The following is a 14,490-nucleotide window of genomic DNA, read 5'->3' as shown; positions in this document are numbered from 1 at the left end:
ATAGCCTCCACACAAAATCTAACCGTTACACACAACTTACCAATCTCGGTGGGACCGAATTGAGAAACTCGGTCAGACCGATTCAGTAAATCTAGTGACTGTTAGGATTTTCGGTGGGACCGACATGCAACTCTGTAGGACCGATATGGTTAGGGTTAGTGCATAACGTAATCTTGTTGAGACCGATTACACAAACTCGGTGAGACCGATTTTGGTAATAAGCTAACCAGAGAGTTGGTAAGGTAAACTCGGTGGGACCGATTCGCTCATCTCGGTTGGACCGAAACATTACAAAAGGGAAACAAAGATTTTACATTGCAATCTCGGTGGGACCGATCACTCATCTCGGTGGGACCGAAACATTACGAAGGGAAACAAAGAGTTTACAATCCCATCTCAGTGAGACCGTGATCCCTATCAGTGAGACCGATTTTCCTAGGGTTTGTGGTAGTGGCTATGACATCTGAACTCGGTGGCGCCAGATAGAAAGAATCGGTGGGGCCGAGTTTGACTTTTGGTTTAGGTCATATGTGGATGTGAGAAAGTAGTTGAGGGCTTTTGAGCATATCACTAAGCACTTTGAGCAAGAACCTCATTAAGCAACACCTCATCCCTCCTTGATAGTATTGGCTTTTCCTATAGACTCAATGTGATCTTGGATCACTAAAATAGAAAATGCAGAGTCTTGAGCTTTGAGCTTGAGCCAATCCTTTTGTCCTTAGCATTTTGAGGGGTCCACTTTTCTCATCCATGCCATGCCAATCATTGAGCTTTCCTGAAATATTTATCTTGGGATAGCATTAGCTCAATGAGCTATATGTTGTTAGGAATTACCAAAACCACCTAGGGATAGTTGCACTTTCACTTGATGTTGGCCTTGTTGCCGGTAAGTATATCATATGGAGTCATGTTCAAGCCTTTGCGAAGGTAGAGCCTATTGGAAGCATGGCATGCGGTGTTGATGGCTTCGGCCCAAAAGTTATACGGAGATATGTATTCCGCCATCATGGTCCCGGCAGCATCCATCAATGTCCGGTTCTTCCTCTCCGCCACACCATTTTGTTGAGGGGTATAGGGTGCGGCATATTGGTGCTTGATCCCCTCATCACTAAGAAACTCATCCAAGGTTGTCGGATTATGGGTTCTGGCAGACCCTCAAGGTTCGAACTCTTGGCTATTAGTCACATGGCGATGTGACCTGTGAGTGTTAATCACATGGCGATGTGAACTAGATTATTGACTCTAGTGCAAGTGGGAGACTGTTGGAAATATGCCCTAGAGGCAATAATAAAGTGTTATTATTATATTTCTTTGTTCATGATAATAGTCTTTTATTCATGCTATAACTGTATTATCCGGAAATCGTAATACACGTGTGAATACAAAGACCACAATATGTCCCTAGTGAGCCTCTAGTCGACTAGCTCGTTGTGATCAACAGATAGTCATGGTTTCCTGACTATGGACATTGGATGTCGTTGATAACGGGATCACATCATTAGGAGAATGATGTGATGGACAAGACCCAATCCTAAGCATAGCACAAAGATCGTGTAGTTCGTTTTCTAGAGCTTTGCCAATGTCAAGTATCTCTTCCTTTGACCATGAGAGCGTGTAACTCCTGGATACCGTAGGAGTGCTTTGGGTGTATCAAACGTCACAATGTAACTGGGTGACTATAAAGGTGCACTGCAGGTATCTCCGAAAGTATCTATTGTTTTATGCGGATCGAGACTGGGATTTGTCACTCCGTGTAAACAGAGAGGTATCTCTGGGCCCACTCGGTAGGACATCATCATATGTGCAATGTGACCAAGGAGTTGATCACGGGATGATGTGTTACGGAACGAGTAAAATGACTTGCCGGTAACGAGATTGAACAAGGTATTGGATACCGACGATCGAATCTCGGGCAAGTAACATACTGATAGACAAAGGGAATTGAATACGGGATTGATTAAGTCCTTGACATCGTGGTTCATCCGATGAGATCATCGTGGAACATGTGGGAGCCATCATGGGTATCCAGATCCCGCTGTTGGTTATTGACCGGAGAACGTCTCGGTCATGTCTGCATGTCTCCCGAACCCGTAGGGTCTACACACTTAAGGTTCGATGACGCTAGGGTTATAAAGGAAGTTTGTATGTGGTTACCGAATGTTGTTTGGAGTCCCGGATGAGATCCCGGACGTCACGAGGAGTTCCGGAATGGTCCGGAGGTAAAGATTTATATATGGGAAGTCCTATTTTGGCCACCGGAAAATGTTCGGGATTTTTCGGTATTGTACCGGGAAGGTTCTAGAAGGTTCCAGAGTGGGGCCCACCTGCATGGGGGGACCCACATGAACGTGGGTAGTGGGGGCAAGGCCCCACACCCCTGGTCAAGGCGCACCAAGATCCCCCCTTAGAAGGAATAAGATCATATCCCGAAGGGATAAGATCAAGATCCCTAAAAAGGGGGGATAACAATCGGTGGGGAAGGAAATAATGAGATTTCTTTCCTCCCACCTTGGCCAACGCCCCAATGGACTTGGAGGGCAAGAAACCAGCCCCTCCACCCCTATATATAGTGGGGAGGCGCATGGGAGCGATAGACGAAGTTCTGGCGCAGCCCTCCCCCTCTCCCAAGTACTCCTCTTCTCCCGTGGTGCTTGGCGAAGCCCTGCAGGATTGCCACGCTCCTCCACCACCACCACGCCGTTGTGCTGCTGTTGGATGGAGTCTTCCTCAACCTCTTCCTCTCTCCTTGGTGGATCAAGGCGTGGGAGACGTCACCGGGCTGTACGTGTGTTGAACGCGGAGGTGCCATGCGTTCGGCACTTGATCATCGGTGATTTGAATCACGATGAGAACGACTCCTTCAACCCCGTTCACTTGAACGCTTCCGCTTAGCGATCTACAAGGGTATGTAGATGCACTCTCTTTCTACTCGTTGCAGGTCTCTCCATAGATAGATCTTGGTGACACGTAGGAAAATTTTGAATTTCTGCTACGTTCCCCAACAGTGGCATCATGAGCTAGGTCTATTGCGTAGATTCTTTGCACGAGTAGAACACAAAGTAGTTGTGGGCATTGATGTTGTTCAATATGCTTACCGTTACTAGTCCAATCTTGTTTCGACGGTATTGTGGGATGAAGCGGCCCGGACCGACCTTACACGTACTCTTACGTGAGACAGGTTCCACCGATTGACATGCACTTGGTGCATAAGGTGGCTAGCGGGTGCCAGTCTCTCCCACTTTAGTCGGAACGGATTCGATGAAAAGGGTCCTTATGAAGGGTAAATAGCAATTGGCATATCACGTTGTGGTCTTGCGTAGGTAAGAAACGTTCTTGCTAGAAACTATTAGCAGCCACGTAAAACATGTAACAACAATTAGAGGACGTCTAACTTGTTTTTGCAGGGTATGCTATGTGATGTGATATGGCCAAGAAGAATGTGATGAATGATATGTGATGTATGAGATTGATCATGTTCTTGTAATAGGATTCACGACTTGCATGTCGATGAGTATGACAACCGGCAGGAGTCATAGGAGTTGTCTTTATTTATTGTATGACCTGCGTGTCATTGAAGAACGCCATGTAAACTACTTTACTTTATTGCTAAACGCGTTAGTCATAGAAGTAGAAGTAGTCGTTGGCGTGACAACTTCATGAAGACACGATGATGGAGATCATGATGATGGAGATCATGGTGTCGTGCCGGTGACGATGATGATCATGGAGCCCCGAAGATGAAGATCAAAAGGAGCAAAATGATATTGGCCATATCATGTCACTATTTGATTGCATGTGATGTTTATCATGTTTATGCATCTTGTTTGCTTAGGACGATGGTAGTAAATAAGATGATCCCTTACAAAATTTCAAGAAGTGTTCTCCCCTAACTGTGCACCGTTGCTACAGTTCGTCGCTTCTAAGCACCACGTGATGATCGGGTGTGATGGATTCTTACGTTCACATACAACGGGTGTAAGACAGTTTTACACAGCGAAAACACATAGGGTTAACTTGACGAGCCTAGCATGTGCAGACATGGCCTCGGAACACGGAGACCGAAAGGTCGAGCATGAGTCGTATGGTAGATACGATCAACATGAAGATGTTCACCGATGATGACTATTCCGTCTCACGTGATGATCGGACACGGCCTAGTTGACTCAGATCATGTAATCACTTAGATGACCAGAGGGATGTCTATCTGAGTGGGAGTTCATAAGATGAACTTAATTATCCTGAACATAGTCAAAAGACCTTTTGCAAATTATGTCGTAGCTCGCGCTTTAGTTCTACTGTTTTAGATATGTTCCTAGAGAAAATATAGTTGAAAGTTGATAGTAGCGATTATGCGAACAGTAGAAAGCTTATGTCCTTAATGCACTGCTCAGTGTGCTGAACCCCAAACGTCGTTTGTGAATGTTTCGAACATCGAACATACACGTTTTGATAACTACGTGATAGTTCAGTTAAATGGTTTAAGTAGAGGCACCAAAGACGTTTTCGAAACATCGCGGAACATATGAGATGTTTCGAGGGCTGAAATTGGGATTTCAGTCTCGTGCTCACGTCAAGAGGTATAAGACCTCCGACGATTCTCTTAGCCTGCAAACTAAGGGAGAAAATCTCAATCGTTGAGCTTGTGCTCAGATTGTCTGAGTGCAACAATCACTTGAATCAAGTGGGAGTTAATCTTCCAGATGAGATAGTGATGTTTCTCCAAAGTCATTGCCACCGAGCTGCTAGAGCTTCGTGATGAACTATAACATATCAGGGATAAATAAGATGATCCTTGAGGTATTCACGATGTTTGACACCGCGAAAGTAGAAATCAAGAAGGAGCATCAATTGTTGATGGTTGGTGAAACCACTAGTTTCAAGAAGGGCAAGGGCAAGAAGGGATACTTCATGAAACGGCGAATCAGCTGCTGCTCCAGTGAAGAAACCCAAGGTTGAACCCAAACCCGAGACTAAGTGCTTCTGTAATAAGGGGAACAGTCACTAGAGCAGAATTACCCTACATACTTGGTAGATGAGAAGGCTGGCAAGGTCGATAGAAGTATATTGGATATACATTATGTTAATGTGTACTTTACTAGTACTCCTAGTAGCACCAGGGTATAAGATACCGGTTCGGTTGCTAAGTGTTAGTAACTCGAAATAAAAGCTACGGCATAAACGGAGACTAGCTAAAGGTGAGCTGACGATATGTGTTGGAAATGTTTCCAATGTTGATATGATCAAGCATCGCACGCTCCCTCTACCATCGAGATTTGGTGTTTGCGTTGAGCATAGACATGATTGGATTATGTCTATCGCAATACGGTTATTCATTTAAAGAGAATAATGGTTACTCTATTTATTTGAATAATACCTTCAATGGTCTTGCACCTAAAATGAATGGTTCATTGAAATCTCGATCGTAGTGATACACATGTTCATGCCAAAAGATAGTAATGATAGTACCACCTATTTGTGGCACTGCCACGTAAGTCATATCGGTATAAAATGCATGAAGAAGCACCATGTTGATGGATCTTTGGACTCACTCATTTTTGAAAAGTTTGAGACATGTGAACCATGTCTATTGGTATATATGCATGAAGAAACTCCATGCAAATGGACCGTTTGAACTCACTTGATTTTGAATCACTTGAGATATGCAAATCATACCACATGGGCAAGATGACTGAAAAGCCTCGGTTTCAGTAAGATGGAACAAGATAGCAACTTGTTGGAAGTAACACATTTTGATGTGTGTAGTCCAATGAGTGCTGAGGCATGCAGTGAATATCATTATGTTCTTACTTCACAGATGATTCGAGTAGATGTTGAATATATTTACTTGATGAAACACAAGTCTGAATTATTGAATGGTTCAAGTAATTTCAGAGTAAAGTTGAAGATCATCGTGACAAGAGGATAAAATGTCTATGATAAGATCATAGAGATGAGTATCTGAGTTACGAGTTTTGGCACACAATTAAGACATTGTGGAAATTGTTTCGCAATTAATACCGCCTGGAACACCATAGTGTGATGGTGTGTCCGAACATCATAGTTGCACCCTATTGGATATGATGCATACCATGATGTCTCTTATCGAATTACCACTATCATTCATGGGTTAGGCATTAGAGACAACCGCACTCACTTTAATAGGGTACCACGTAATTCCGTTGAGACGACACCGTCTGAACTATGGTTTGGAGAAACCTAAGTTGTCGTTTCTTAAAGGTTTGGGGCTGCGACACTTATGTGAAAAAGTTTCAGGTTGATAAGCTCGAACCCAAAGCGGATAAAATGCATCTTCATAGGAAACCCAAAACAGTTGGGTATACCTCCTAATTTAGATCCGAAAGCAATATGGATTGTTTCTTGAATTGGGTCCTTTCTCGAGGAAAGGTTTCTCTCGAAAGAGTTGAGTGGGAGGATGGTGGAGACTTGATATGGTTATTGAACCATCACTTCAACCAGTGTGTATCAGGGCACAGGAAGTTGTTCATGTGGCACCTACACCAATTGAAGTAGAAGCTTATGATAGTGATCATGAAGTTTCGGATCGAGTCACTGTCGTACCTCGTAGGGTGACAAGGATACGTACTACTTCAGAGTGGTACAGTAATCCTGTCTTGATGGTCATGTTGCTAGACAACAATGAACCTACGAGCTATGGAGAAGCGATGGTGGGCCCAAATTCCGACAAATGGTTAGAAGCCATGAAATCCGAGATAGGATCCATGTATCAGAACAAAGCATGGACTTTGGTAGACTTGCCCGATGATCAGCAAGCCATTGAGATAAATGGATCTTTAAAAAGAAGACGAACATGGATGGTAATGTCACCGTTCATGAAGCTCGACTTGTGGCGAAGAGTTTTTCACAAGTTCAAGGAGTTGACTACGATGAGATTTTATCATCCGTAGTGATGCTTAAAGTCCGTCGGAATCACGTTAGCACAAGCTGCATTTATGAAATCTGGCAGATGGATGTCAAAACGAGTTTCCTTACCAGTCGTAAGGAAAGGTTGTATGTGATACAATCAGAAAGGTTTTGTCGATCCTAAGGATGCTAAAAGGTATGCTGGCTCCAGCGATCCTTCTAAGGACTGGAGTAAGCATCTCGGAGTTGGAATGTGCGCTTTGATGAGATGATCAAAGATTTTGGGTTTATACAAAGTTCATGAGAAACTTGTATTTCCAAAGAAGTGAGTGGGAGCACTATAGAATTTCTGATGAGTATATGTTGTTGACATGTTGATGATCAGAAATGATTTTCTAGAAAGCATATAGGGTTATTTGAAAGGTGTTTTTCAATAGAAAACCTGGATTAAGCTACTTGAACATTGAGCATCAAGATCTATAAGGATAGATCAAAATGCTTAATAATACTTTCAAATGAGCACATACCTTGACATGATCTTGAAGGTGTTCAAGATGAACCAGTCAAAGAAGGAGTTCTTGCCTGAGTTGTAAGGTACGAAGTTAAGACTTAAAGCTCGACCACGGCAGAATAGAGAGAAAGGACGAAGGTCGTCCCCTATGCTTAAGACGTAGGCTCTACAGTATGCTATGCTGTGTACCGCACCTAAAGTGTGCCTTGCCATGAGTTAGTCAAGGGGTACAAGAGTGATCCAAGAATGGATCACAGACAGCGATCAAAGTTATCCTTAGTAACTAGTGGACTAAGGAATTTTCTCGATTATGGAGGTGGTAAAAGAGTTCGTCGTAAAGGTTACGTCGATGCAAGCTTAACACCTATCCGATATAGCTCTAAGTAGAGATACCAGATACGTACAATGGGGCAACAATTTAGAATAGCTCCAAGTGGAACAGTTATTTGGAATGGCTCCAAATAGAGCGTGGTAGCTGCATCTAGGAGATGACATAAAGATTTGTAAAGCACACACGGATCTGAAAGGTTCAGATCCGTTGACTAAAACCTCTCTCACAAGCAACATGATCAAACCTAAAACTCTTGGGTATTAGTCACATGGCGATGTGACCTGTGAGTGTTAATCACATGGCGATGTGAACTAGATTATTGACTCTAGTGCAAGTGGGAGACTGTTGGAAATATGCCCTAGAGGCAATAATAAAGTGTTATTATTATATTTCTTTGTTCATGATAATAGTCTTTTATTCATGCTATAACTGTATTATCCGGAAATCGTAATACACGTGTGAATACAAAGACCACAATATGTCCCTAGTGAGCCTCTAGTTGACTAGCTCGTTGTGATCAACAGATAGTCATGGTTTCCTGACTATGGACATTGGATGTCGTTGATAACGGGATCACATCATTAGGAGAATGATGTGATGGACAAGACCCAATCCTAAGCATAGCACAAAGATCGTGTAGTTCGTTTTCTAGAGCTTTGCCAATGTCAAGTATCTCTTCCTTTGACCATGAGAGCGTGTAACTCCTGGATACCGTAGGAGTGCTTTGGGTGTATCAAACGTCACAACGTGACTGGGTGACTATAAAGGTGCACTGCAGGTATCTCCGAAAGTATCTATTGTTTTATGCGGATCGAGACTGGGATTTGTCACTCCGTGTAAACGGAGAGGTATCTCTGGGCCCACTCGGTAGGACATCATCATATGCGCAATGTGACCAAGGAGTTGATCATGGGATGATGTGTTACGGAACGAGTAAAGTGACTTGCCGGTAACGAGATTGAACAAGGTATTGGATACCGACGATCGAATCTCGGGCAAGTAACATACCGATAGACAAAGGGAATTGAATACGGGATTGATTAAGTCCTTGACATCGGGGTTCATCCGATGAGATCATCGTGGAACATGTGGGAGCCATCATGGGTATCCAGATCCCGCTGTTGGTTATTGACCGGAGAACGTCTCGGTCATGTCTGCATGTCTCCCGAACCCGTAGGGTCTACACACTTAAGGTTCGATGACGCTAGGGTTATAAAGGAAGTTTGTATGTGGTTACCGAATGTTGTTCGGAGTCCCGGATGAGATCCCGGACGTCACGAGGAGTTCCGGAATGGTCCGGAGGTAAAGATTTATATATGGGAAGTCCTATTTTGGCCACCGGAAAATGTTCGGGATTTTTCGGTATTGTACCGGGAAGGTTCTAGAAGGTTCCAGAGTGGGGCCCACCTGCATGGGGGGACCCACATGAACGTGGGTAGTGGGGGCAAGGCCCCACACGCCTGGTCAAGGCGCACCAAGATCCCCCCTTAGAAGGAATAAGATCATATCCCGAAGGGATAAGATCAAGATCCCTAAAAAGGGGGGATAACAATCGGTGGGGAAGGAAATAATGAGATTTCTTTCCTCCCACCTTGGCCAACGCCCCAATGGACTTGGAGGGCAAGAAACCAGCCCCTCCACCCCTATATATAGTGGGGAGGCGCATGGGAGCGATAGACGAAGTTCTGGCGCAGCCCTCCCCCTCTCCCAAGTACTCCTCTTCTCCCGTGGTGCTTGGCGAAACCCTGCAGGATTGCCACGCTCCTCCACCACCACCACGCCGTTGTGCTGCTGCTGGATGGAGTCTTCCTCAACCTCTCCCTCTCTCCTTGCTGGATCAAGGCGTGGGAGACGTCACCGGGCTGTACGTGTGTTGAACGCGGAGGTGCCGTGCGTTCGGCACTTGATCATCGGTGATTTGAATCACGACGAGAATGACTCCTTCAACCCCGTTCACTTGAACGCTTCCGCTTAGCGATCTACAAGGGTATGTAGATGCACTCTCTTTCTACTCGTTGCTGGTCTCTCCATAGATAGATCTTGGTGACACGTAGGAAAATTTTGAATTTCTGCTACGTTCCCCAATAGCAACTCCATAGGACCGATATGGTTAGGGTTAGGGCATAACGTAATCTCGGTGAGACTGATTACACAAACTCGGTGAGACCGATTTTGGTAATAAGCTAACCAGAGAGTTGGTCAGGTAAACTCGGTGGGACCGATTCGCTCATCTCGGGTGGACCGAAATGTTACAAAAGGGAAACAAAGAGTTTACGTTGCAATCTTGATGGGACCAATCGCTCATCTCGGTGGGACCGAAACGTTACGAAGGGAAACAGAGAGATTACAATCCCATCTCGGTGAGACCGAGATCCCTATCAATGAGACCGATTTGCCTAGGGTTTGTGGCAGTGGCTATGACATCTAAACTCGGTGGCGCCGGATAGAAACAATCGGTGTGGCCGAGTTTGACTTTTGGTTTAGGTCATATGTGGATGTGAGAAAGTAGTTGAGGGCTTTTGAGAATATTACTAAGCACTTTGAGCAAGAACCTCATTAAGCAACACCTCATCCCTCCTTGATAGTATTGGCTTTTCCTATAGACTCAATGTGATCTTGGATCACTAAAATAGAAAATGCAGAGTCTTGAGATTTGAGCTTGAGCCAATTCTTTTGTCCTTAGCATTTTGAGGGGTCCACTTTTCTCATCCATGCCATGCCAATCATTGAGTTTTCCTGAAATATTTATCTTGGGATAGCATTAGCTCAATGAGCTATATGTTGTTAGGAATTACCAAAACCACCTAGGGATAGTTGCACTTTCAATCTCCCCCTTTTTGGTAATTGATGACAACATATAGATCAAAGTTTCAACAAGTGATAATAAGATTGAAAACATTGTCGCTTTGAGAAGTATGTGAAAAACAAGAGCTCCCCCTAAATTTGTGCATAGTTCAATATTTGCTTTGGACTGCAAATGCACAATGAATTAGGATCATGGGTTACTCTTCCATGTCACATACATCTTGGTGGAGCGCTCAAAATGATAATACTTAAATACATGCACTCATCACCAAGCAAAGTGAATGATCATATGAGGATATAAGAGCTAATATCATCCAATCAAGCAATAATGTAGCATAGCATATGATTAAACACATGATCATCCAAGTATCACACAAACGCAGAATGTATCTCAAACAAGCAAACCAATAAAGTTCAACCACCAGAAACAAGAGAGAACAAAATCAACACTCTCTCTTGAAGCCTATGATTTATACATTTTCTCCCCCTTTGGCAACAAGTTACCAAAAAGTTCATAAAAATGCATAGTGCTAAATCGACTCTCAGTCTTGGTCTTGATGTGGTGGTGTAGAAATGACTCCAAGGAAGAAGGCATCATTTGAGGTTGATGGAGCTGGTGGAGTGGCTACTGGAGCTGGTGGCACTGAAGCTGTTGCTGGTGTAGATGAAGTTGCTCTGGTGTCTGTCATTGGCACTGCAGCAGATCTCTAGCCTCTGGGCACTCTAGCAAATGTATTTGTGGTAGACTTGCCCTTCTTCTCCTCCACTTCCTCTTGTAGTTGCTCAAGAACTGACTGTATCTCAGTGACCTTCACATCTAAATCATAGAACTTCTGCTCCATGATTCTCTCCAAGCTCTCCTGGTTTTGTGTCAGGGTGGCCAAACCCTTCTTAATCCTCAGAGTGGAGGCAATCAAGTAGCCAAGCTGATCTTGCTTGATCTTCAGGAAATACTGAGATGCCTCATCAATGGTTGGCATCTTTGCAGCCTTCTCTATCCTTGCTTTCCCCTTCTTTTCTTGTGCTTGCACAGATGATGGTTCATTCTCATCCGTCACTACAGTGTTGTCCTCAAAGTCTGGGTAGATGGGTAGGTGTTCCTTGTCCAAGAGGTAAGTGCCAGTGCCCATCTTGGAGTTGATGAGCTCCTGAATCTGTGGGGCATACCCACAACTCCTCTTCTGGTCAGCAGCTGTCCTCTTGATAGTCTCAACAATTAAGATCATGACTTTGAACTTCCGAGGCACATCAAATATGTGAAGCAAATTTATTGCATGGCCTCTGATAATCTTGTGATCACCTGACTTTGTCAACAAAGTATGCCTAAGGATCCAATTGATTGTTGGCAATCCTGACAGCAGATTGTGTACTGATTCGAACTTATGAGTTTCAATAGCAGCATCTGGGATCTCTGTGTACATGTGTGCCATGGAGTTGTGATCCTTCTTCTTCTTGGCATAAATATCCAAGTCATCTTCATTTTCCTTAGGAGCATTGATCAATTTTGCCCATTCTTCAACAGTTGATTGGTACCTAGTACCTTCAGACATCCAGACAATCCTTCCATCTGGGTAGAAATGAGCTGTGGAGTAGAACTGCATAATTAGCTCATCATTCCACTTTGTGAGCTTCTGCCCAACAAAGTTTTCTACCCCCCAAGACTTGAAACTATCATAGACTCTAGGATAGTGCTCTTCATTGTTTCTGAGGTACTTCCAGTCCACCCATCTCATATCATAGACAATTGGTTTCTTATCAAGCAACACTGTCTCATAGAAGTCCTGTTGTTCCTTTGTATGGAACCTGTAGTCCACATTAGTCCTTCTCCTGATAGCATAGGGATCTGTCAATCTCCATTGTGTGATTCATGCATCCTTCCTGAGCTTCATGTCCTCAGCTACTGGATGGGCATCATTGTGATCTGGAATTTTGGGCTTCAACTTCCTCAAGACATGTGACTCATCATCATCTTCTTCTTCAGCAGCTTCAGGCACTAGGGCCTTGTTCTTCTCTGCAGCAGGAATACTCCTGGTGTTCCTCTTGGGTGCAGTTTTAGGCTTAGGTGCAGCTGCCTTGGGAGCTACTTTGGGCTTCTTTGATGGAGCAGCCCCTGATCTTATAGCATCTCCCATAAGCTTTTGAGCTTTAGGTACTGGTGCAACAACCTCTTCCTCTTCTTCCATCATAGAGGGTTTTCCAACTACTCTGGCCATAGTCTTCTTAGCTCTTTCTTTCCTTTTCTTTTCAACCACTTCTTGCTCTTTGGGTTCAGATCCCAAAGTCTCTTGAGTTGATCCTCTAACCTTCAACATAGGTGTTCTCTTGGCTGGAACTTTCCTGTTCATGCCAGGCTAATTGGTGGCAGTAGTTGTGCCATATTCTTTCTTCAGCACCTTCCTGGATGTGGCTTCATCCTCTTCTGCCACATAGTCCTCATCTTCAGAATCAAAGGTTCTCTTCCTTCTGGCCCTGGTGGAAGCTTTAGGCAAGTTCCTGGGTGTGCTCCTGCTGCCCTCATCTGAGGTACTCGAGGGACTAGTGCCCTCACTCAAGTGAACTTGCTCTTCTTCTCTGTTCTGGCTATCACTCTGATCTGACATAGTTTAAACTCTGACAACAAACCCTGTGAATAGATATAGATGAGATAGAGGGGATGAGCATCACAAAGCATAGAGGTTTTTTAAAAATAATGAGTTAAAAACTTAGTTTTAGTTTTCCACAAAAAGCATTTTGGATCCACCGATTTGTAAACTCGGTGATACCGAAGCATCTTTTGGAACCTAAACTAGTGAACTCGGTCAGACCGAGTCAGAGTTCGGTGGCACCGAGGCTGCTAGGGTTTCACAAAGTCCTGAATTCGGTCACACTGATTTGCAATTCTCGGTCAGACCGAGAATCACATGTGCAATGGCCTAAACCAAATCGGTGGAACCTATTTCCACAACTCGGTTGGTCCGAGATGATTTAGGCGGAAACCTAACCCTAAATTCTTAATCAAAACTAATGTATTTCACTGGATAGGAAGATAATTGTGGCAAGATACATGGCAAATCAATGTGCTAGGAATCAGAATGAGATTAGCACAAGGATCAAGTCCATACCCTAAGTTCGGCGGTGGACTCGCTACGGTGGCAACGGTGGAGACGATTTCCGTTGACGGTGGCGGAGACCAGCGGGGGGAGGCGGCTGGCGACGAGGAGGATCATCCGGAGACCCAGGGAGGCAGAGCAGGGTGAGCGGGGGGGAAGGGATTCAGAGAAATTTCCAAATTTTGGCCCAGGGTATATATAGCCTGTCCCTGTCGGTGTGACCGAGTGGAACGACTCGGTGGCACCGAGATGCATAACTGCAAGCAGTTGCTGCAACTCGGTGTGACCGAAAAGTTTAAATCGGTTGCACCGAGATTGAAAACCTAGATCGACTTAGTGATCTCAGTATGACCGAAAGGATGAATCGGTCAGACCAAAACGCACAAAGAAGTTTTGGAAGTTTAAGTCTATGACGAATCGGGGACTCCGAGTGCTCCTCACACAGAGTGGTACGAATCTGACTTGATCAAACTTTGTGATGTAGCATTAATAGAGTTTGAGACAAGAATAGCATAGATAGCTAGAGAGGGTTCTTAGGCATTCTTGTCCATCCACTTGGCAAAAGGAAAAGAAGCCAAACAAGCAAAACTACAAGTGGATGTCCTCGAATGAGTAAAATATGCAAACGACATGCTCACACAATAAGATAGCAGATAAAATATGTGACAAAGCATGCACAACAAATTCTAGCATCTATCGAGCAATTGGCGATGACTAGGTCATCTATATATGAGTATTTTGACTTAGGAGTCAAATGAGAACATTTGATCATAGGTCATACTCATCATTTAAGCTCAAGTGGGGTTGCCACTTTTACATAATGCATTGATGTGTTCACATCATTAGAGTTGCTTTAGCTCAATTCTTAGAGT

The sequence above is a fragment of the Triticum dicoccoides genome, chromosome 1B (assembly GCF_002162155.2).
Source record: "Triticum dicoccoides isolate Atlit2015 ecotype Zavitan chromosome 1B, WEW_v2.0, whole genome shotgun sequence".
Lineage (NCBI taxonomy): Eukaryota > Viridiplantae > Streptophyta > Magnoliopsida > Poales > Poaceae > Triticum > Triticum dicoccoides.
This window is presented reverse-complemented; position numbering follows the sequence as displayed.